We start from the raw sequence: 25,668 nt of genomic DNA on the forward strand, positions 1-25,668 counted from the left end.
TAGAAAAAAGGAAAATGGAAATAAAAAGTTCTTGCATAAGCAGCAGTTTAATTGCGCATCTACAGAAGTCTGCGTGAAACAGGAAGACAAGGTATTTCCCACATTATTGTAAGTCTTCAGTGGTGCTCTGGCTAATTTGAAGTAATTTCCATTGGAAATGTTCAGTGTAAGAGACAGTTTTTATGTGTTCTGCAGTGTCTTATTGGAATGAGGCTTGCCTAATCACATCTTTTTCAGAAGTTGTTATAGGCATCGGTCTGCAGAAGAACGGCATCTAGAAGCATGGTTCACTAGTTTGTGCGTAACTTTTCTCTTAGGTAGGGACTTTGTGGAAGAGATCTTGTTGAAACATTAGCTCTCTGTGTGAAGCTGCAGAGGAGAGACACCAGAGGGCAGCGGTGGCATTTAAGAATGGCAAAAGTTTTGGTTTTGTCCAGTAATGAGATTTGCAAAGAAAACCATAGATAATGAAAACTGATTATTTTTTTATGACTCTTGTTCAGCCTACTCTGAACAGATCCGAGGAGGTCAGCAATAGGGTAATTCCTTTCCCTAATTCCAAAGTTTTTAAAAAAATTTTGAAAAGAATGGAGAAGCACCTGAAAAATGTATGATTATATGCTGTTTTTTATGATGTAAGCTATTAGGTAATCTTAATGTATTGCAGAATATAGAGTCGTCATCTATTTCTCCCTATTAACCCTGCAGGTATGAATTTCAGAGGTTAGCTAAGTTATGCTGTATGCTATATATCCAGTCTATATGGTTTCATACTGTGTAATGACAAATATGGCTTTCTTATGGATACAGGGTGAGGATGCGAAAGAATAAATTCAGTGGTGTGTGGGGAGCGTATACCAGTAACTGCTGAAACAAATGGACCACTTCTTCCTCCTTGTATATTCTGGCCTTGAAACTCAAGAAGTCTTCAGCAACAGATATTTTTTCCTAAACCACACTTTAAGGTCTTTTCTCAATCCTTTTTAATCCAATCTTAAGTAGAGCTGATTACTATATATCATACGATACTGTGTGTGTGTATATATATAGCTACGTAAGGATTATGAATTCTAACCACACCTGCATGGTGAGTTATCGCTGAAATTAGGAGTTCTGCCCAGCACCAGAAATTCAAAACAATAGTTAATCATGAAAATAGTATGATTTACATGCTATGTGATTAAGAGGGATAACGGGTTGGAAACAAACCACTGAAGTTTTCTAAAATGCAAAATCAGGGGGTTTGAAACACCCCATCTTCTTTCCCAGTGTTTTTGGGGTTTTGTGTATTTTGCTTGCTTTGTTTTGAGAAAAGAATATGATAAAAAAAAAAGTTGGGGTTTTTTTTTCTTCTTTCCATCCATAAAATTAGCGTGCAGTCTTTTTACTTCACTTGAACTGATGTTTGAGAAGTAGACTAGGTTTTATTTTATGTGAATCTGATTTGTGCTTAATGTCAAGTGCTGGAACTGTTGCCTGCAATGGGCCTTATTTGGGTTGTGGTTGTGGTTTGTTAAAAACCTCCACTGGCTGGTGAAAAGTTACAACTCAGAGATGTATCATGAGTTACCTTTGGTTTTAAACATGGTCTTGAGACTGAGAGTTGAGTGCCAGGACTTGTTCTTAGCATTGACTGTCTTGCCAGTGATTACAGGTAGTTTGCTTCTGGGGGAACATAGGACGCATAGATTGGATTAGCCTGAGATCCATCCAGTAAAGCATCTGTCTCCGAGAATAGGAGGTAACACAACATTTCAGAAGAAGGTGAAAAATTCTTCTGTAACCAAGTGTGCAGGAACTTGTTTTCAACACTGGATCTTATGCTAATGACCGGTCTGAACTGTCAAGAACTTGCTGTCTCAGTGTATAGTATGATATTAATCTGGAGGCCCACAAAGGTCTAAAGCTATTTTTGAATCTCGATAGATCCAGTCTTACATCTATTTGTGTAATGTAAAAAAAAGCATTTTCTTTCACTGTAGTTTTGAATTTCCTACCATTTTTTATAATTGAAATTCATTTGGTCTAGTGTTATGAGAAAGGAAGAACAGTATCTCCTGAATATTCAGTTATGTTCTGTTTGTATCATGTCTCCGCTTACTCATCTTTTTTATGACAATGATTCGCTGTCTTTGCTGTTCCAGAGCTCTAATTATGCTTGCTGTCCTCTGAATCTCCTCTAATTTTGCAGTATACTTTCAGAGATCCTTCTGTCTTCTTCAGTTCCTTGCTGCCCATTTTCCTGTCTTGTATATTTACGCTTTAAGCTGCTCAAGGTGTTGTTAACAATGGAAGCCTTTAAAATTATAATTAAAATAACATCTGGTAAAATATGCCCATCGTTCTTCCAAGGGATATCCTATAGAAAGTATTATTAATCTGTTTGTACTCTGAACAGGATATAAATAGCAGTAGTTAGAGTATGAGGAGAAAAGGTAGGAAAGCTGTGTAAGGGGAACATCTATTTGAGTTCAGCACAGTAGCTGTACTTTAAGGAACATGTCTGGTTCCATTACACAGCAAAAGACTGACTATTTTTACACCTTTACCACATCTGCATGTTAGATGCATGCAGTCTATTCATTGCAGTGGGGAGAGCCAAAACTGAAATGCCGACTGCTAAGAGGTAGGCTCAGAAAATGTCTTTTCACCTCTGTGTATTTGGGTTTGGGGGAATAAGTTAATATAACTTTCTATACACTCCTCAGTGGTTTGATTAACAAATGTGGAAGTGCAGCACACTGGTCAGGTCCTTTTTCCATTTTCTCATCAGTAGAGGAAGAAACATTTTTTTTAATTTTTGCAAAGTAGGGGAAGAAAATGGTGAGTTGTAGTCCCAGCTGCAGTACTGCTTGACATAGAGATGCATCACTTGTCACTGAGCTGCACATTTTTCTGGTAGTGCATATCCTGCCTTGACTAAGCATTAAATTTACTGGGGTACAAAGAAGGGACTGAGGTGAAGACTTCTCCTTTCTTTTATCTGGATACTAAATGACTCACTGTGCTATAAGCCTTGATCAAATGTAAGACGGTAACATTGTTGATTGGATTTCCCAAGTGCCAGTTTACACATACCTAGTTTTATCTAGAGAAATTACCTTAAAAGGTCAGTTTGTTCCATTTGCCAAACTTTCTCGTATTTTTGAGGCTCAATAATGAGAAAATCCCTAGTAACGCTTTCACAGAGGACAGCGTTTATGAGGCCTGGGTTTGGCTTTACGACTGCAAAAGCTTATCTGCTCTGAGACAGATTCAAAGCTGTATAAAATCCTGTCAGTCTTCAAAGGCACCCTAACATGACTGAAGAGTCGCTTAAGTCTGCTGGGGTGTGTAGTCATATGGCTGTTCGTCATGTCTGATTGAACATGCTGTATGTAAGGCCGGCAACAGTCATTGCTGAATCCACACCATACAAGGGTCTTGCATCACTCTACTGAGAAAAAGTATTTTTATTTTGCAGGGAGGAGTGTTTTTTTCTCCTGTGGCTTTACAAGTGCGACTTCAATGGCTGATGCCACTCTGTCCCAGAGATGAGTTTCAAATGATCTCATCCTAGAGAGCTGCCCAGAGAAGCTGTGGCTGACCCGTCCCTGGCAGTGTTCAAGGCCAGGCTGAAGGGGCTTGCAGCAACCTGGTCTAGTGGAAGGTCTATGGCAGTGGTGTTGGAACTGAACCTGTAAGATCCCTTCCAACCCAAACCATGCTGTGATTCTAGGGCCAACCAAGGCCAGGCTTTTGTGAAATGTATTTACCATAATGCAAAAAATGCATGGCAAAAAGTGCTCTCACCAATCTTATAGAGCAGATTTAAAAACAATGCTGTGTGAAGCATATTTGTAACGGGGTTTAAGGAATCCAGATCTTACAGAGGTAAGTTGATTTCTTTCATTTTCCTGTCAGAACCTGAAATCCGATTTGTATGAATTAAAACCACTCAGGAAGGATCTAAACTTTATTTGTATTTCCTTTCATCTTTCCACTTGAATTCACATCAGTTCCGTTCACCTTCCCCTAATGCACCTCTTTTTCCTTCTCTTATCAGACTCTATTTTGTTCACCTAACACAGACAGAAATCAGCAAAGCAGTATTGCAGGAAGGAATGGAGCCTGGGCTCACCCTCAGTAAAACTAGGGGTCATTAGAGAACTTCTGGAGAAATTCCCGTCATCTCTACCTACTGGCAGAAGAGTGTTCATAGAAGACAGTGGACAGATGGGGGAATACACAGCTTAGGATATGCAATACGCAGGTGGAAGGAAGTAAAGGAACTGAGCTGACCTGGAGAAAAACTAGCAAAGAAAAAGCCTTAGGAACACATCCTGTCTTGGTTGCAGGCATGTCATGTTTGCCTGTGTGAGCATATATCTGGATTTAAAACTTCCTAGTCATCAGGCTTGCATTCTTTTCTCTTAGTGTTTGTTATCCAGTCTAGTAGATGTTTCTCCACATTTTAAATTAACAGACACATACACATGCATGTGAAATGAATGAGCATGTATGTACTTCAGTGCATGAAGGCGCTTCCTTCCATCTGCCTGTTCTTTGCAAGGGGTGTTCTAAGAATGTGCATTTTTGAGATTTACAGTCTCTCATCAGAACCTCAAGTAAGTGTGATCCCCTGCAAGACTGGGGATGCTTCCAGCCCTGAGTCCTTAATGGCTGTTCTGATTACAGTGATAAGATACTGCATGGATTTGTACAAAAAGCTGCAAGAAAGTGTTGCAGTTTCTTACGGCGGTAACATAGGAGACTGGTATAGCTCATTAAATACATGATAGCAGTAGTTTCAATTTATATCTGGAAACAGATTCTCCCCAGAAAAACTAAATAACTGTGGAGACCCAAGCCACAGTGGAATTCTAAAGTAATCCCCTAAAGTATTGTGGAGTTGCTATGGAAACATGCAGGTGCTCAGACTGATAGTGTGGAATAAAAAGATCATTTATAATTATCTGGTAAAAAATAAATAAATTATGCTTTTCCACATAACTGTTGTATGTATTGTCATAACTAAAGACAAAAAGGGCACAGTCGTACAATAGTTTTTTACTGTTTGGGGTTTCTGCCCTGTAATGCTTTTCAGGTCTTCCTGCTGAAAGGAGTAAACAAGTATTTCTGAAAGTAATAATCTTAATAACCATACTAGATCTGTGCTGCTTCTAGAGAGAACTGGAATCCTCTGAGCATGGAGGTACTTCCGCTATTGTGTCTTTTAACAAACTGAATTAATTGTTGATGGCAACTACAAAGGCTATGTGGATTCTCACAGTCCAGCTCTGTGTGCAGGGCACTGGGGCAGCTCTTTCTGCAGACCCATCAGCATCTTCAGCTAAGTGTGACATGCACTTCTAGGTGCATATTCCCCAACTATGATTTTCCCTTAACTTTTAGCCAGAGGTGTCTAATTAGCAAAGTGGAGATGTTCTGTACCCATAGTTTTTTAAAAGTCTCCTATCTCCTAGTCAGATTGAACTGCAGCGCTAGCTAGATGGAGGAATTTAAGACTTCCATCTGAATATTGGCCTTCAGCTCATGTGTATTCTTTCTTCCCTGTTTTTAAAATTAGCTGCAAATTTGGAGGGGGAACATATGCAAAGGCTTAGGTTTGCATTTTCTACTGAGAGCTGTGAGGCACACAGAGAGGATGTTCCTCTTCAGCATTGAGGCTTTAATCCAAGTTCTGCAGCCCTGTGTTCAAGAGGTTGTTGCTGAGTCTTTTAACTCAGGAACTGCAGTTAAAGTACTAGACAAGCTTTCTGGGGAAACAGAGTGTCAAGTAATAATTGCAAAACACAGGGAAGGTTTATTTCTGCAAAGGAATTTAGGCACTTTGCTCCGCTTGAGAATTAAGGGTGTTGTACTGGTGGCTTACTGCAGCTGCTTTCATTTCAGGCCTAATCATTAGTTATTCTAGTTTGACAGGAAAATCTGCCCTCTGTTCCACTGTGTTTCTCTATAATTTCTACTTCTGTTCCAGCTGCGTCTACAGGCCCCTTTCCTAGTATGGCACATAGTACTGGCTGGTGGACTATGCTGTTCCCACAGTGGGATACAGTCCTAGCCTGAAAAATAGTTAATAAACCCCACAACAAAACAGATGGAGAGTATGAAGGCAATAAAAAGCCTCCTCTGAGATACCCCCATGGCCTCAAGGTAAGCCAGCAGTATAGCTTAGGATGGAAAAGGATTCTTTTTACAAGCCAGCATTACGATACACAGCCTATCAAGAGGGCATAATTATCATCATATATGCATGTTACCATACTCTATCTTATCAGGGGGTACAATCCAAGCATCTGAATTTTAACTTCAGTCTACACAGGACAAAAAAGGAGTTGCAGACATAGTCTCCTCTTCCCTGAAAGATGGGATGTGTACTCTGTGGGTGGTGCTTCTCCCACCTTTGCTACATCAGTGTGCTGGGTCGTAACTGAAATGTCAGGACAGAATTCCAGCCCAGCTTCTCTCTGCTCTGAAAACCTATAGTAACATTTTTTTTTTTTTTTTTTTTTCCTCAAAAGGGGTAGCTTTACTCATTTTATGCATTTCTCACTATTCCCTAAGGGTAAATGTCATCTCCCCAGAGTCCTGTAAATTATTGATGTGAAAAAGTGCAGACTTGGGAGATGAAAAACCTTGACTAGGTTTAGTGAGTGAAATTGCATGTCAAGTCACGAGCTTTCCTTGTTTTCCATCTGCTTTCAGGTCTGTTCTGCACCGACAGCAGCCGTTCAGTGAGGCTGCCTGTCTTCCTGTTCTTTTTCACTTATTTTCAAGTGGGATAGATACCACTTCTGGACAGAGGAAATTTCTCCTGTGGCATTTTCTTACAAAAGTCTCACTTTTTTTTGGCTTTTTTTCCCCCACCGGTATAATTCACCCCAGTAGTGCAGTTAATCTATTCCAGCATATTTTATGAGACTCCTGAGATTTCTCTTTGGGAAGAAATGACTATGACATGCTACTTGCAAAATGAAAGTGAAAAATAGCAAAAGAGTGTGCCACCGTTTTAGTACTGGAACCTTTCTGTTTACATAATCTGCTGATAACTCAATACATGCAGGTGCGTAACTCATACAAAACACCTTATGAAGGTGCTTGTAACCCGTCTTCGGGTTCATAGCATACATCCATCTATTAGAAGTCAGAGGGTACCGTACGCAACGTAGCCGGGAGGCGCTCGGGCCCTGCACGCCTGGGGCAGCCTCCCTGCCGAAGGGAGCCGCGTCCCGGCCGCCTCGCTTCCCCGTCCTGCTCCGGGCCACGGCGGCGGAGGCGGGGCGGGGCGGGGCGCTGACAGGCAGTCCGGCCGGCCGCGGTAAACAGCACCCAGGCAGGGAGCCGGGGCTGCCCTGCCCCGCAGGAGCTCGCCAGCGCCCGGCCCCGGCCTCGGCCCCAGCCCCGGGTATGGGCAGCAGTAGCAGCCGTCGCAGCCGGAGGAGGAGCCGTCGGCACCAAGGTAGGCTTGGCCGCCGCACTGGCCGTGAGGAGTCGTCGCCACCGCTTCCTCCTCGGGGGGTGAGCTGGGTCCGGCAATGCGGGGAGGCCGGGCCAGACGCCGCTGCGGGGAGCGAGGCCGTGCTGCTGCGGTGTCACGGGGCGGCTGCCCTCGGTGCAGCTCGGCCGGTGCAGGGTACGCCTGGCCGGAGGGCACTGCCCTGCGGCCGCCGCTCGTCCCACCCCTGTGGGCGCTACCTCGTCCGCGGGGCCGGCCGCAGGTGAGCCGCTGTCTGAGAGCCGTTCGGTGCCGACGGCAAGCAACAGGCAGCGGTGCGGGGGAGAGCCGGAGGGAGCACGGCCGCGGGGGTCGCTTCGCCGGGCCGTGGGGGAGGGGTCTGCAAGGGAACCTCCCGTCGATGAGCGGTGCGGGGGCCCCGGTCGGAGCGTTGAGAGCTGTTCCTCTGAGGGAGCTAGGGGAGCGGCACCTGATTCACCGGTAAGAGGCTTTCCCACCTCCGGGCTCTTTGTTTGCGCAGCCTTGGCTCGTCGGTGCGCGTGTTGGCGCTGGGGTATTAGTGCTGCTGAGGAGAAACCGGGAGCGGCTCGGCTGGGTGGGAAAGGCACTGTTTGCACCAGGCGTCCGATTTGGAGGAGGACCCCGATTTGCTTTCAGTTAGCGATGTGGAAGGAAGATACACCAGAGGTAAAACGGTACGTGAGATGTGCTGGTCGCAGTGTGTTCCTAACGAATCGTGAAGTTTCACGGCAGACGGTTCTTTTATGCTTCCTGGAGCTACTTGGCAGAGAGAGTAGTGCTGGAGTTGTTCTGAACTGTAACAGTTTAACTTTTCCTGGTTTTGGTAGGCTGGAAGTGCAAGCAAAGCTAGAGTTACAACGTGCCAATGTGAAACCAGTTTGTTTGGAATTGCAGTGCAGGAGGGCACACAGCTGAGGCTGTGCAGTTGGCAAAGGAATTCCAAGCACAGCAAATATGTGTGGTAACCCAACAGCATAAACATAGCAGGGACAGTTTAGGTAGAGCTTGAGTGGAGGTGGAAAGAGGTCTTGGAAGGAAGATGGCGGAAGAGGAGAGCCGGTCTGACAGTAACACTTCAGCTGAAGCAGCAGCACTCTTTATGAAGTTTTGCTACTGAAATTAGTTCTGGAGTACAGTTAGATGAGGCTGAGGTTGATCCAGTAATAGCCCTAGTCAGAACCATTCGAAGAAGTTTTCTTTGAAAAACGTGTGTCAAACCTAAGATGTTTTCTTTGAGATCTGCCAGCACTGATGAGCTTGCACTGATGCAGCATTCTACTAAGGCTTCCTCTGGACCAGGATTGCTGGAAACATGGAGGGTCCTGGCTCAAGGGTGTGCCCAGCACCCAGGGTAACCCCTTGCTGAGGGGTTGTTGGCAGCTTTTCAGCTGTGGCCCAGACCATTTGTTGCCAGACTCCCCAGCACAACCCTGTTGCAAGGAAAGTGAGATGTTCCCCAGGATTTGATTCTGCTATGGTTGCTGAAACTGATAGGACTGCTGCAGCCTGAACAACTGCCCCTGTGCTGTGGACTTTGTGTGACTTTGGTTACAGTCTGATGTGAACTTAAAAAAATCACAATTCACTGAATGTTATTGCTACGGTGTTGGATTTTTTGTTGTTGTTTTTTTAACTTGGCTTTCAGCTACTGCTAGTCAGTGGTTTTGCTTACAGAGGTAAACTAGTTGAAAAGAAGCAATTTTCTGTTTGGGGTGTCATGTTGGAAGAAAGGCTGCAATCCTTTTATGACTCAATGTATGAATATGTGGCCAGAATTGGTGGAGGTGTCCAAATGAGGCAGTTATGATTCCAGTGCTCGAAAATCCACTTGTTCTCTGGCTGCTTTTGCCCAGTCTGAAGTGTTACGAAGATAGATTAATTCAGCATACTGGGTGAACTTTTCATATTTTCAGGATGAGATTAAAAAAAGCCCAAACAGCAAAACAAACAAAACCACAAAACCCCCTCCTGTTATTTTAGGTCTAACCTTTGGACAAGCAGCTCTCTCATGTTGATGGGTGAAAGGGTTCAGTCTTCCCAGCTGCTGAGGCTGTCACACGTACTTAGGGCAATGTTTCCAAGTCTCTCCTCTGCCAACGTGATTTCCTTACTGCTTTTGGAGACACTGATATTAGTGGGGGAGGCTGATCACTGCAGGAGTGTGACAGCTCCCAGTAGTAATGCCGCTCAAGGAAGGAGTAGTAGGTGGTTCTTACAAGTCCTGAATTGATTCTGCTGCTTAAGAAAAAGAAGTTTACTGCTATGCGTCTTTCCTGCATAACCCCTCAAAAGCAGTCATCCCCAATGGAGCTTATTGATAGCCAGCTTTGGAAGTGGTAAAGAGTAGAGTGAGCATGGCCATTTGCCAGAAAAATGAAAACAGGAATGAAGTGTCATTTTTTTTTTAATTCTTATATATATTTTAATATATATATTCCTAATATTATTATCGTTATTAGTTTTGTTCCGGTTGTGCCTGTCCTTTCGTCCCCCAAAATATAAGGAGTGTTGATCCTGTAGAAATGTCTCACTAGTATCCTGTAAGAGGCTGTAGATGGGCTACTTCAGAAAATGAACAGGCTTTGAAGGAAGGTGCTTGTAGACAACCTGGACATCATTATACTTGGACTGTGTCTGCATGTGGCAGACAAATAGTGAATAGCAAAACTGTAGGAGGCTGCAAAGAATGGAAAACTACAAGTCTGGTAAAAACTGTGCTTCTAGGGCATAGGGTATCAGAGGGTGAATCTTCCTGGGGAACGAGGTATCCAGTTATTGTCTGCTCCCATTCTTTCTTTGGGGCATCTACTGCTAGCTGCTGCAGGAGCTGAGTGAACCACACGAGCCATGCATCTAATTCACTGTATTAATTTCAGTAGTGAGGCAGAACTTGTGTAGGGTTTATTGTGATTTCTGTTTTGCTGGCTTGTGCAGTGACTGCAAAGATGTGATGACTACTTGCTTTGGCATAGCAGAGCTAGCATTAAACTTCATTGGTGTGCTTTGTTTGTTGTAAAGTTTCACAGCTCTGGGTCCTTGAAACCCTCTTCACTTAATTAGAGCCAGTTTTACTCGTTCTGTTGTCTGAATTTTACTGAAAACACCACTTGTCCAAAGAACTCACCATTTCCAAAACAGATTGATTTTTACTGCTTCCCACAATGTATTTGTGGGTCTTTTATCAAGATATCTAGCCACATTCATATGAAGCATTAAAAAAGCCAAATAACAGATTGCATTGTTTTTATTGATTCTGGAATGGACAAGAGCCCTTGGAAGCACAGTCTTTTTTGCAGTTAAAGAAACACTTTAAGAGCTGTGTTATTCTTAAATGCAACTCATCACCACACAGTTCAGAAACAGCTAGAGCTATAGCAGCAACATCAGTAGTTTCTAGCACTTGCAGTTTCTTTCCCCAGGGACCAGGGGGAAGACTGGCCTTTATTATGTGTCCATCTGGTTATCAGGTTTAGGCCTTTTTAAATCACAGTACATGAAAATGACTGTTAAGCTTCTCTGTCTTGTAAAATAAGTGCCCCTCTGGAGTTCACCTTTGATACCTGCAGGCAAGTAAGGGGAGTGGTAGCTCTTGAATTTAACCATTGACCTGGCAGAATGTTGTGGTTGGTTGAACCTCGCTGAAAATTTTGTTGCCAGGTATATGTTTAATAGGCAGAAAATGTTCATATTCTAGAAATTGTGGCTGAGATTTTCCACAGTTTGATGTTAACTAGTACGTGAGCACTTTATCCCTGGAGACTCATTTAAGGATCCCAGTTGTAAAACTTGCAGAATATGTGGACAGAATCAATATGGAATATAGATATTGTCCATTATGAGGTAGGTATATCTGATGTATCAGACAGGTATGCCTTGATACCTGCCCCTTAAAGTTTCTGTGTGTCCTGCAAAAGGAGGACAGAGTATGTGTCACCATGTATTCTGCAGGTGAGTCTCTCCTTGGGAAAGCAGGCATTGGATTTAGATTGTCATTTAACAGGTAACTGCAAACCCCCGAGGGTGAGTTTGTCCCATGATTTGGCCATGGCTTCAATAAGATCATGTGTTTACACACCATCAAGGATAAGAGATTCATTACAGGGAATAAAAATACTCCTGGCTGTTCTTCCCAGAGCAGATAGCTTGACTTCTGTCATGTCCTGTACACAGGATGAGAATTATCTTTGAATCAGAGTCAGTTGGATAAGACAGAGGAGAAGGAAACAAAGATAGAAGGGGCTAGCCTAACAAACTAAAAAAGAAGTTAAAAAATAAAAAAAGCAAGGTTTCATGCCAAGTTGCTGATTTTTTTAAAAAGCATATAAATCCTTGGTGCCTGCCTTCCTCTCAAATATACTCCTATACTTTGTTTTTAAAGAGCCTTTCAGTTCTTTATTGTGTGTACTGAGCCTGCAGGGGAGAGTACCTGCTGAAAAACAAACCAAAGCAAACCCCAAGCAAACAAAACCCCACTTCTTCATAAACAGGTAGGCTTCCCCTGGGTCTGATCTGCTGATTCTAATGACCAGAATAATTTATCACTCAGACTTACTGCTAATAACTCTGTGACATCGCTGCAGCTTCGGGAGTGGAGAGAGGGGGGGAAATGTGCTTTTGTTCTTGTTGCCAGAGTTGGGTTTTAAGTTCCGCTTCCTTGTTACACAAGAGTTTGCTTGGGGACAGCATTTGGGGTCCACAAATTGCCATGACTCCTAGCACTGACGGTTACTGACTTCTAGACATGTCTTTTGGGAAATTTTGCCTTGTAGAGGATCATTTGAGTAGGATTAACTGAATAAGAAGTAGCAGAATTGCTGTGCACAACCTGCCCTGTAGCACCAATAAAACACCTAGGAAGTACTCAGTCAAATCTTGCTACTGTAAGTGCTTCTCTTGGCAGTGGGGCTGAACCTGGCCTTTACCTTCCTTGGAGAGGAAAGGTGATATCACAGAGATTATTAGTGGGAGTTCCTCCTCTCCTAGTTCCTGCAGGGCTTATAAAAGGGATGCCTTTGTCTCATTTCATTCATAATGACCTCTTAAAGCATCTCGTGGTGGAAGAGCCTCCTCTGAAACCAGAGGGGGCTGTAACAAGACAAAGAGCATTCCCTGCCTATTTATATTTGCTTTTGCTGTCACTGGCTTCTCCTGTCATCCAGGACAGAGGATTAATCTCTCTGATCCCTCTATTTCTAGTTGTAAAAGCGCAGTGTGCTGTTGAGGGTGATTTGCTACTAGGCCAATCCTTGTTATAATCTCTTGTAACTACGAACATATCAGAAGAGAAAGGCTAATGGAAGAATGTGGCATATTTAAAGGATAAAAGCATATTTACAGGGAAAAAAGTCTTCCCTGTGAGGGTGGCGAGGCACTGGAACAGGGTTCCCAGAGAAGCTGTGGCTGCTTCATCCCTGGCAGTGTTCAAGCCCAGGTTGGATGGGCTTGAAGCAACCTGCTCTAGTGGAAGGTGTCCTTGCCTGTGGAGGGGGAAGAAGGGGGGGGGGTGTGTGTGTTTGTGAAACTAGATGATCTTTAGGGTCCCTTCCAACCTAAACCATTCTGTGATTCTGTGGCTTCTGCGTTTTTCTCTCTGTATATATGTATATATATATATATATATATATATTTACTAGAAGATTGATGGATTGAAATACGGGGAGTGATGCAATACAGGGCTCCGCCATGCTTTTATAACATAGGCCACATTATAGCAAGAAATTCTTGCAAATGTTTCCTCTTGCCCTGTCTGAGTGGGGTTTGTCCTCCTTTTGCCTGTTTCCCATGGCCTCCTTCAGCAGACCACTCCTAAGGGGAACTTGCACTTAACAGCACGATAATAATAGAAAGTGAAACTTGGTAGTGGCTTTTCTGTTCTTGATAAGCCTGGTGAAGTCTGACCCAGCAGAGTAACATGAAGAGCACTAGGTAATAGTTTACTGTAGGTGATGACAAAGAGGAAAATACACATGGGAGCAGTCTGGCATTTTCTGAAGTTAACAAGAGGCTTTTTTTTTCCCTTCCTTTCAGGTAAATGAAGTGAGTTTCCCTTGTAGCTCTGCATCCAAATGTTGTCTTTTTTTAAATGTGATTATTGTATTCACAGCTTTCAGGGTCATTTTCATCTAGCTCTTGCCTGCCAAATCTGAACTGGAACCACCAGGCCTGGAAAGGATAGTTGTTGTCAGTGTTTTTTCTCTAGCACAGTCTGTGACCAATCGTTTGTACTGAAGCTGCCGCTATAAAATGTGCATATAAGTGCATGTGTAGCATATATTAAAAACAAGTAGACTAAAGACTTGCAGAGGAGTTGCTGCCCTTTGACATTGCAAATGATCTTTAGATGAGAGCATTTTCTTCTACCAAACAGCATAAACACATAGTGAACAAAATGCTGTCCTGTTGCAATGAGAGAAAAAAAAACAAACCAACCTACTTAGCTCTAAAAAGAAGAGGAAGTTCACTTGCAGCTGAAGGTTTGTTGTGAGAGTCAGGAAATTTGAGTCTCTTTCCTGCTTCTGGCCTCTGTTTGTCTGGTTTAAGGTACTTCACCAGTGTGTACGTTTGTTTCCTGGAACTCAGTTGTCATCTGTATAATGTTTTTTGTAAGGTTCTTGGATTTTTTTTTAAATTACATATTTTTAGCCTGCTTTCCAGGGGGAAGTGGGCTTATGCAGTAACACTGCATATAACTTGTTGGCTAAATGTCAAATATTTGGTGGAACTTAAGTGTTGCAGCAAGAAGGTAATGTAAATTGTAATGTCACTACCTAGGGTTGCAGCCCCACCCTGCCGCGAAGCTCATGGAGATAACACTTTTTCAGACACAAGATAGTTCACATGGGTGAACGGCCCTTATAAAGCTTGCAACCGCCGAATACCAAACTGTAGGGAATCAGACTGTGCCTCTAATCCTTCTGCCCATGGGATGGCCTTCTTCTGTTGCAAGGCCTCTAAGAGCCTAGGGGAGAAGGTTAAGCATTGTTACTAAACTAGAGCTGGCATGGCACAGCAGACTTCCCAGAATTAATGTCTGATAACATAAGGGGGGTAGAGGGAGGAGAGAAAGTAAAATTACAGGAGTCTTATCATGCTGGCTTGATCTGGGGAGTTAAAACAGTAGCATGTTTGATTAAAAGACGGAAGGGAGCTTTGCCTCTTGGCATAACAAAGCAGAAGCCAGTGCAAATGAGATCAAATTTCAGCCTTCCAAATGCATCAGTGTTCTTATGCAGCGTGTTAACAATGTAGTCTTGAAATATCTTGTTGTTTTGGGTGTGAAAATTATATATTGTGCTTTAGCAGTTCCTTTGCATGAGATGTGTGCTTTGTTTCTGTGATTCTCGTGATAGCAATGTTCAGCTGTTTTGTACCCTTTACTGGTCAAACCTGTCAGGGGAGGAAAACTTTTGACTGAGACCACTGAAGTTAAGTCTTTCAGATGTTGCAGAAATACTCACCAGGTTGCTTTCGTCATAAAAAATTGTAAGGCTTGAAAGGTCTGTGTTGTTCTGTACAAGTTGCTGCGTGCTTTGGCAGGTGTGAGAGTCCTGCTCTAGTACACCTGTGGAGCTCTGTAGCTCCCAAGGCCTTTTAGGCATGAGACTCTTTTTATGTACCCTCCTGGGAGCATAGAACTGCACTGTGATGTTTTCCAGGCAAATTACTGAGAAGGTGGAGTTCACAACTCTACTGTATTTTTCAAATGGCAAGAGGTTCAAAATTATTCCTCTTTGACCTTTCCCGATCCATCTGATTACTTTCTTAAATGAAATGTGCGTCTTTGCTTCTAGCAAAGTCTGCAACTGATAGATTAGAATTGCATCTTCAAAACTGCATTCAGAACAGCAGGAGATGGCCTTGCCAGAGCCCAGTGCCTTGTACCAGGGTTGACTAAGATCTCCTTGATTTTTACTCCTGCTCAGTAAGGCTGCATCTGAAGCGCATGCAGTGGAGTGTGGAAACATCTCCCTACATGCCAAACGCAGAAGGGTAAGTCTGGTGTATGCTTTGTAGTCTTTTTGTGGTTTTCATCATCCCAGGATCAGTCTCCTGTGGTCAGCATTTGGTGTTTCGGAACCCTGCAGCACTTGTAGCTGCACCAAGCCTAGAGTTTTATCCTCTAGAGATATTGATATCAGCTTTTCCAACCCCAAGGCAAGGATCCCAGCTCAGTTACTGTTGAACATGTTTGATTCAAGATAAGATTTCTCACTCATTTTCCTTCCTTCGTGATACCCTGGCAAGAAGCAAGTATAGCATTGTGTGGTCCAGCTGCCTGAGAGTAGGGAAGTGGAGTCAGGATCAGTTCCTTATATAGAAAGGGAATTGGATACATCGTGCATTTTATTCTTGGCTGTGATCTTCCATTGTGTCTGTTAGACATTTGTTACGGTTGTTTGCTCTCTCTGTGTACTTGAGCTTTAGTTGTCAGCTAGGGCACGTGTTCAGTCTGTCTTACCCATGTTTGAATGCTTACTGAGAAGTTTTTCAGTTGGTGTATTCTCACTCTGCAGTGCTACAGGTGCTTTGCACAGGGTTGGTAGGGCTGTGATGCCCCTGCAGGCATCCTGCTGGTTAGGCTGCTGTTTGGCTGCTTGTCAGCTGCGTTTCCAGGTCCTCCATAGCTGCTTTGTTTAGGCTGTACAGTTTGTAAGACCTAAGTTGGTTTGACTTAGCCTGGCTGTGCATGGTGGAGGGGTTGTGGGAGAAAGCTGCAGGGATGGTTCTGCTGCAGGGCGGATGTTCTGCTTAGGGAAGGTATTTTTGCCAGTTGCAACTTGGTGCTTTGGTATTATATCCCTTTCCACATGACCCCACAAAGCATGTACTCATCCCTTGAGACACAATTTGTGTTGCTGCTTCTGTGAATAAGGGAGGAGAAACTCAGACAGCTGACGATACAATCTCTGACTGGCCTCCTTTGAGCTGAGTCCCCTGTAGCTCGTGAACAGGTCTTCATGGTTGATGTAATCTAACTAATGCATACGAGATACATATGCATATACTGAGCCAGTAACAGGGAATTTAAGGTGACGATGAAACTGTTTGGTTTCCAGTCAGAAAGTAATTCTTGTCGGCAGGGATGGGAGTGGAAAGTAGCTGGACTGTACATGGCTCATCCCACTGAGGCCAGTAACATGGACATACTGCAGCACAGACAGAGACTGAAGGGAATGATTGGGTGCTCCGAGGAGAAAGCAGCAGTGTTTGGTCACTTGTGGATTCCTGTCATTTAAAAAAATAGCAGAATTCATATCCTTCATGTTTAAATACTCTGTGACCATCTTGATGCTGTTGTGCTTCCCATGTATGGGAGCCTGTACCAAAGATGGGACTGTCTCTGGAGTGAAACATGCCAACTCATAAGTGAGTAGAAAACTGAGGAGGTTTTGTCTTGATTTTTCTAATATCTGTTGCATTTGGAATAGTGAGTAGTTTGTGGTGGTGTGTTTATTTTTTTTTTTTAATTTAAAAAAAAAATCTTGCATTTGCCATTTCAAAATGGCTAGTAAGGAAATATGTCCTTATCTCTCTGTTAGCTTAATTCAGCAGACGTTCAGATTAGTAGTCTGTAGTAATTTTTTATCTACTCTTTGGAAGAGAGAAATCTATCTACTTAGGGAAGGAAACCACATGGTGAGCAAATATGGGTCCTGTCCGGTATGGAGGAGAGTAGCATGAGGTTGGGTGGGTTTATCCCACTGCAGCTCTGAATGCAGCTGATGCAAAATTCTGGTGTGACCTCAGGAGGTTCACTGATTATCTCTTTCCAGCACTACATTTTCCTCCAAGACTGAGATTTTAATGTTAAAATAATTTAAAAAAAGTTTTTCTTCTTGCCTTCAATTTCAGCAGATGCTTGGTAGAAACTGTTGTTCCTTACAGGTTTTGTCTTCATGTTTCAGATTTTACAGTAGTGCTCCTGTGTATCAGAATTGCATGGGCCATATTTAGCACACTTTGGTCATCTCTCTGGCTCCTGTCTAAACTAATGTAAAGCAAAGATCATCTGATAGGGGAGAAGACAGAAATGACACTTCTAAATGTGTTTGGGTTGAAAAATGTGACACATCAATTAGTATTGGTTGTGGCCATGATCCTGAATTTTATTTTAAATCTTTCCCTGTTTGGACAACTTTTCGTATCAACTTCTTTTACCTGCCTTGTGGATATACAACAGCATCCCGGAATCCATTCTACTGTATTGCCCCAGCTACCAGCAGGTTCCTTTTAAGCCATCTGACAGTATGTGTTTCTCTAATGGTGTTTCCCCACCCTTCCTAGGCACTTGAAGATTGCTTGAAGCATCTGCTGGAGGAAAAGCTAGAAGTCATTTAAGAGTAGGGCAGCAGATCACTGCAAATCAGCCTCCTCTGATCTGCAAGAAACAGACCTGTGCAATTCTTGGGGTTTCTCATGAATAGGCACAATTTCTCTGTACCTGGATACTTCACTCTGTCTTGGCAGCCTTATGCAGCTGGCTGTGGTTGACTGGCAGTAAACAGCTAGTGGATGACAGACAGACTTCAGAAATGCTGCTGTAATTCCGGTGATAGAAAGCTGTGATGGATTTGATTTAATAGGATTGGATGCAGGTGCATAGGAATGGATTGGTGGAGTTTTGTGCTGTTTCTCTAAACTTCTCATAAAATCTCTGAACTTCTAAATACTTGTAGAAATGAAGGGACTAATACCAGATGGGACAGAAAGGGTGAACATTTGATTACTGAACTGAGAATGAGGACAACAGTGAGGATGTAACTGCTGGACACTGATTTCTTGTCTAAGAAGGCAGTGATTTAAAAAAATCCACAGTCATGTATTCATCTCATGATTGCATCCAGTGGCTATTTTAGGTACTGTGGGGATGAATGGCTCTTTATAGACCATGGTAAGGAATGCCTTGTCCGTGGGGTTCAGTACGCCAGACCCTTCTCTTTGGGTGGCACAGAGCACTGTTGTGGGGGCAGGACAGGCAGAGCCAACATGCATGTGCCAGCACAGTTGTGTGCAGTAACACCCTCATGGTAGGAAACTGTTTATGCTGATGCTTCTCTGCTGCCAGTGCATGTTGGTGTCAGCACAGGCATAGGGAGCCAGGATGAGGGAAGCTGGGCTGTTTGTCAGCACTCTGAAATTGCTTGCCTCCCCTCTAAAGTACATCAGGGACTCTTGTGATAAGAGCAGCACATGCAGCCTTTTTAACCATGCAACATATCCCATGATAAGGCTACAGCAGGAAGAGTCCGCCTTGTTCTGGCACTGGAGGAGAACAGATTCTTTCGCAGACTTGAACTCTGTCTGTAGGCTTTATACTGCTTTACATTTTTTTATGGTAATGCTGTGACACAGAGGTTCTTAAGCTCTTCATAGCATAATTTTCATGTTAAAATTTATGAGAAATACCAAGTTTGTCTGGCTAGCAACTGTCTCGGTGAGGATGCAGGTGTGAAACTGAAGGAGTGACTCAGATGTGTACTGCTTTATTCCTTGTCTTACTGTAGCACTTCAGTTTGTGCTCATGGTTGTAGCATGTACTGTACATTGCCGTGGTAAGAAAGAATATCACTGCCACAGAAGCTGTCTGTGCAGCTGAAGCAGCCTGGAAGGGGGAAGTGGAAGTAGTTAGCTTTCCATTGCACAGAAGTGAATATGCTGAAGAACTTAAATGATTTGCTGTCCTGAACCATAGCCGGCAAGTACACCACTGTATTAGTGTTAGCTGAAATAAAGATGGGTGTTTCTGTCTATGGGGCTATGGACTCCCCAGCTGCCTGGAGCACAAGTTGTTGGGCAGCTCACAGTACTTGTCCTTTCCATGTTGTCCTCTGGAGAGGGAATTCTTGAACACTGGCAAATGTATAGAGAAGGTATCAGCATGAAAAAAGGTGAAAAAAACCCCTCTAACATCATAAAGCAGACATGCTATGCCAGAATATACTTCCCAATAAAAAGCTCTTGCTGGAATCTGTTATACTGTAGTGACTCATGGTATTCCCCTGTATTTAAAATGTATTTAAAATTTAAAACTTCAGGGTAGCTAGTTTTGCATCAGAAGTTCAGATTACTTTAAAATGTGAGAAGTTATGGTTGAAACATAGAATCATAGAATAGTTAGGGTTGGAAAGGACCTTAAGATCATTAAGTTCTAATCCCCCTGCCATGGGCAGGGACACCTCAGACTAAACTATGTCACCCAAGGCTGGGTCCAACCAGGTCTTGAACACTGCCAGGGATGGAGCATTCACAACGTCCCTGGGCAACCCATTCCAGTGCCTCACCACCCTCATAGTAAAGAACTTCTTCCTTATACCCAATCTAAACTTCCCCTGTTTAAGTTTTAACTTGTTACCCCTTGTCCTGTCACTACAGTCTCTAATGAAGAGTCCCTCTCCAGCATCCCTATAGCCCCCCTTCAGGTACTGGAAGGCTGCAATGAGGTCTCCATGCAGCCTTCTCTTCTCCAGGCTGAACAGCCCCAACTTCCTCAGCCTATCTTCATACAGGAGGTGCTCCAGTCCCCTGATCATCCTCGTGGCCTTTCTCTGGACTTGTTCCAACAGTTCCATGTCCTTTTTATGTTGAGGACACCAGAACTGCACACAGTACTCCAGGTGAGGTCTCACGAGAGCAGAGTAGAGGGGCAGGATCACCTCCTTGGACCTGCTGGTCATGCTCCTTTTGATGCAGCCCAGGATACAGTTGGCTTTCTGGGCTGCAAGCACACACAGCTAGCTCATGTTCATTTTCTCATCAACCAACACCCCCAAGTCCTTCTCCGCAGGGCTGCTCTGAATCTCTTCTCTGCCCAACCTGCAGCTGTGCCTGGGATTGCTCTGACCCAGGTGTAGGACGTTGCACTTGTCATGGTTAGACTTCATAAGGTTGGCATTGTGACAAGCATGTCAAGGTTCTTCTGGATGGCATTCCTTCCCTCCAGCGTATCAACTGAACCACACAGCTTGGTGTCATTGGCAAACTTGCTGAGGGCGCAATGAATCCCGCTGCCCACGTCACCAACAGATGTTGAACAAGACCGGTCCCAACACCAATTCCTGAGGGACACCATTCGTTACTGGTCTCCAGCTGGATATTGAGCTGTTGACCACAACTCTTTGTGTGCAGCCATCCAGCCAGTTCTTTATCCATCAAGTGATCCATCTATCAAATTGATGTCTCTCCAATTTAGAGACAGCATAACTTACTGATGTCATGCAAGTTTGTGGAAGAAAAAGATACAGGTTGCTTAGTACATTGCCCTTTTTGCTCTGCACAAGAACTTTTGAAGACACTGGGTTTGGCCTCTCCAGTTGCCTCATGTAGGTCCTAAAGAATGTGGCTTATAGCTGTTTCCTCAGAAAGTATTTAAATGTTTTTCATAATGATCCAGAAATCGAAATTTTCAGTGAGATTTCCAGAGCAAAGATACATTGTAATTTAAACCTGTAAATAGAGAGTTACCTGGCATTTCACTCATAAATCGTTCAAAAGAAATACATTTTTATGTGCACCAGTTTGGAAATTTATTATTCAACCAAACACAAAGAAGGAATGATTTCATACTTCAAAACACAGAATCATTTAGTCAATAGTATACTGGTTTTATTCTGGCTTAAGAGGAACATTTCGCCTAGCAGCAGTTAAACAATAGTGAATAATGTTGCCTAGGCATCTGTCATTCATAAATAGCTTTTGTAACTGTTAGCATCTGATGTAATGGAAAATAAGTGATGGAGCACAAGAATTTCCTAAAAATGCATCATTGTTATCTGTGAACAATACAGAATGTGAGCAATGCCCTCACTGAACAATGACGAGATTGTTTTGTTTCATCACTATCTTGCATTGTAAATGTTTACTCTTGTTTGAGAAACCCAGGGTTTCGTTGTCTTCAGTATAAATTTATGCATTTGTTTTTAATGGTATTCATTAATTTTTAAGACAATGTCGTGGTTTAAACCCAGTCAGGTAACTTGTTCACTCACTCCCAGTGAGTGGTGCCGAGCTGACAACAATCGAGGTCTGTGTCGTCCTCCCCCAACCGGGGCTCTCCGCTTCCCCGCTCCCGGAGAAACGGGGAGGAGGATCGAAAGAGTGCAACTCCTACGGGTTGAGACAAGAACAGTCCAGCAACCATTGTACAACACAAATCACCACCGCTACTACCAACTACAACAATGATAAGGGAAAATAACAAGGGAAGAGAATACGATACCACCGGCCAAGAAAACGAGTTCCACCTGGAAGCCCGTGTCCTTCCGGGGAACTCCCAGTTACCCCCCACCCCAGCCATGATGTGCTGTGGTATGGAATACCTCCCTGGCTAGCCCGGGTCAGGTGCCCCATCTCTGCTTCCTCACAGCTTCCCCTCTTCCCTGGCAGAGCATGAGCCTCACAAAGTCCTTGGTCAGGGTAAACATCACTTAGCAACAACCGAAAACATCGGCTTCACCAACACTGTTCCCAGGCTGGAAGTCAAAACACAGCACTGCACCAGCTAACACAAAGGAAAAACATGACTGCTACTGCTGAACCCAGGACAGACAAAAGTACAGAGCAGTTTTTTGCTGCACTTCAGAACTGGTTTTAGAGTTTCATGAACCCCAAAGGGATTTCAGTAGAGAATGGGAAGTGATCATTAATTATCCATAGGTGTTTCATTATACTGTGGACTTGTGTACTAGACTAGAAATTTGCCTGCAGGTATATGTCGGTGTAGATTTCTCTCACTGTATTAGTATGTCTCTCTTTCCATTTGATTATAACCTTCATAAGCATTTCTTTTAAAAATCATTGATCATCATATGGAGTGTTTTGCCAAGTCATAATGATCATGTGGGCAGTTTTCTCAATAGATTTACTACTATTCTGCAGGTCTGGAGTGTTCCCTTGTCCTTGACATCACTTGCTGACTTTCCTTGGCATGTCATGTTTTGTGGGTTTTGGCTTTTGACCATGAATAGGGAGGGGAGAGTGGTTTTTGTACCCAATTGCAGGGGACTGACTGCAGCAACCTTGGTGGGCCATTCCCAAACTTGTGTTTACAGTAATTCTACCTTTTTATTTTCCTTTAATTTAAGAATTTCAAATTGTATGAAACTGCACTCTCTGACCAATTCTGTAGGTAAGGAAAACATGTATTGACCAGCATGGACACTGTGATGTAATCCATGTAGGTTACTGCTGTGTAATGCTTTTGGATGTGTAACGAAAAAGGAAAAAGAGTTTTTTTCCAGAACTGTATCAACTAAGCACGGTACTGTGGCAATTCCTGCGAAGAAGCAAGTCATCATCCATATCTTTAAGAAAAATTTCATTTCAGCCGTGTGATTAAGACAGCCTAATTTTTGCTCTGCAGCATGGCTTCAGTGCCAAACCATAGGGAAGAATGCCTCTTCTGGAGGGGGGCATTAATTTCTCAGGAAACCAGTGTCATTGTGGGAGTTGATGGGATCATGGCTAAGAGTGATAACAAGACAAGTCTTGTACATGCTGAGATATTACATACTGCTTGCAGCAAAGCTGTAAAGAGTCACAGCTTGCGGTGTGATTCATGTGCTAGATTGCTGTTTGGAAGCGCCTCAGGGCAGGAAGATGTGTTTAATGTGAAGGGGTGAGGTGAAATGGTGACTATCTAGGCAAAAGAACAAGCAGCACCCACTTATGCAAATGGATTTGGAAATCTGGTGGAGCAGGTAGAGCAGCTTGCTGGTTGTGAAAATGGCAGTCCTGGCCATTGACCTCTCCCAGACCCACACCATTAAGGCTTCCCAGTGTAGTAAGTAAAGCTTCTTCTTTACCTCTGTTTCTTTTTGTTATAGTTAGAGACTGTCCCAGGGATTATTGCTGATGTTATAGAGTGTTTCATCAAGAAATTACAGGAGTAGTACTTAAAATTGTGTATTAGTTATCTCACCGTTGATGTAGTTGAAGAAGTTTTGCCTCTATAGCAAGAGTTTACTGCCCATGTGTGTCTAGAGCATCTGGCAGTTTGTTCTTTCCACAGGACATCAGGAATGTTCACTGATGCTTCTGATGCAGATAAATTGCTATTAGCAGCATAAACAGACAAAAGTAATCCCTTTTGGCTCAAGAGACTGAAATGACTGTACATTTTGTTACTGGAACAGAGGAAAGTGACATTTGTTTTCTTCTGAGTGCTACCAAGGTAGTTCCTAACTGCACTTAGCAGCTGATTTGATTTGAAGGGGACAGATTTTAAGGAATCTGTTTCTCAGAGGTGCAAATCCTGCTCAGCTTCCATTGAAATCAAGGGAGGGGGTTGCTGAGAGCTCTGGGACCATTATTTATTGATGCTGTAGTTTAATAGCTTGCTTGTCTAGTTGTATTATGTTTGTAAAAACAATCATATTCTTATTTTGAAAGGAGTCAGCCAGAGCTGGCAGATACCTCTATTTCTGTATGTGTTTTGTGTAGTCTACAGCCTTATATTCCTGTTCCCTTTGGAAGCTGCTCAATGTACATGGGTACCATGCAGATGGATGTCTTGTTCGTCTTGTCCCCTTTCTAAACCTTTCTTTTGATTTCAACTATGTAACATGATTAATTTTTTTAATTATTGGAAGGGAAATGGTTTTTAGTCTTGAAGCTGATTATTTTTAGGACACCAGCAGGTGGAGGAAAGGAGGAACGGAGATAATAAAGGGAGAAGTTGCAGCTGAGCCACTGAACACTGTAAAATATATGGGCAGAGCTGTAAATAGCAGTAATACAGAATTATATCTGCCTGGTCTGAACACAAGGGTTCTTTTCACTTTTCACACTGAACTAGCCCTGAAATGTGAAAGGTACTGCAGGGAAAGAAGTGTTCCTTTCTCTCCCTTAAGCTCCTTTGATTAAATTTGTTTGTCCAGTTAACAAATGCATGTGAAGAGCATGGGGCTTGATAACATCTAAAGAATGCTGTTAACAAAGTACTGATTAAGCTACAGTAAAACAAAATGAAACACAGATGCAGGATTCTCTTACTGAAAATACACATCTGTCATCTCGAGAAAAGGATTATGTAAGCTACATTAGTAGGGGAGGAGTCCAGGCAAGCTCAAACTGAAATAAATAAAAGCTTTAAACTGGAGCCAACAGAAGCTAATAGGATTGGAAATATTTGCAAATATGGAAAATGTAGTGTATAGAAAGTAGGCATAAGCTATATGTCAGTGAAGGTAAGGAAAGTTAGGATGCACACAGGAATTTGCTAAGGTGGCTGCACGAAGGCTTCTGTTACCTTCAGAACAACAACAAAAAGAAAGAATCCTTTTAAAAGGAGCGTGACCAGCAGGTCGAAGGAGGTGATCCTTCCCCTCTATTCTGCTCGTGTGAGACCTCACTTGGGGTATTGTGTGCAGTTCTGGTGTCCTCAACATAAAAAGGACATGGAACTGTTGGACAAGTCCAGAGGAGGGCCACGAGGATGATCAGGGGACTGGAGCACCTCCCGTATGAAGACAGGCTGAGAAAGTTGGGGCTGTTTAGCTTGGAGAAGAGAAGGCTGCGTGGAGACCTCATAGCAGCCCCCCAGTATCTGAAGGGGGCCTATAGGGATGCTGGGGAGGGACTCTTCATTAGAGACTGTAGTGACAGGACAAGGGGTAACGGGTTAAAACTTAAACAGGGGAAGTTTAGGTTGGATATAAGAAGGAAATTCTTTCCTGTTAGGGTGGTGAGGCACTGGAATAGGTTGCCCAGGGAGGCTGTGAATGCTCCATCCCTGTCAGTGTTCAAGGCCAGGTTGGACGAAGCCTTGGGTGAGGTGGTTTAGCATAAGGTGTCCCTGCCTATGGCAGGGGGATTAGAACTTAATGATCTTAAGGTCCTTTCTAACCCTAACGATTCTATGATTCTAATGGGGCTTGGAGATTTTGCATCAAGACCTCCAGCAGAAAAATGGATTCCACATCTGTATTAACATATTATTTCAGGTCTCACAGGAGAAAGTAAGCCAGCTGATGAAGATGTTACTGTATCATCTAGCAGCAGTCACAGGTTTCTTTAGAGGGTTTCCATTCCTGTTTGGATTGGTGAGGTTTTATGTTGCATAGAGGGGAAGTTTCAGAAGACCAGAGTTCAGGGCAGTGATCCACAAAGCCTTAGGGCAGCACTTTCCAGCTTGCAGCTGGGAGGTCCCCTCAAGTCCACAGACTTTATGCATCTATTCCATGGCAGGATTG

The 25,668-nt window shown here is 43.2% G+C and overlaps 1 protein-coding gene across 2 annotated transcripts in view; it reads left to right on the plus strand.

Moving 5' to 3' along the window:
- Positions 1–7,935: 7,935 nt before the first annotated feature.
- MARCHF8 (membrane associated ring-CH-type finger 8) overlaps positions 7,936–25,668 on the plus strand; it is a 95,955-nt gene continuing 78,222 nt past the window's right edge. The window contains exon 1 of one of the 2 annotated variants that reach the window (XM_061459293.1): positions 7,936–8,146. The gene's annotated coding sequence lies outside the window, so the exon portion shown is untranslated. Of the gene's footprint in view, positions 8,147–13,323; positions 13,508–25,668 lie in introns of those variants that run through there. The other variant, XM_061459295.1, reaches the window with a different exon arrangement.

The sequence above is a fragment of the Pezoporus flaviventris genome, unplaced genomic scaffold (genome assembly GCF_033815535.1).
Source record: "Pezoporus flaviventris isolate CSIRO_AGI_PZ_B2104156 unplaced genomic scaffold, CSIRO_AGI_Pfla_v1 ptg000029l, whole genome shotgun sequence".
NCBI classification, from domain to species: domain Eukaryota; kingdom Metazoa; phylum Chordata; class Aves; order Psittaciformes; family Psittacidae; genus Pezoporus; species Pezoporus flaviventris.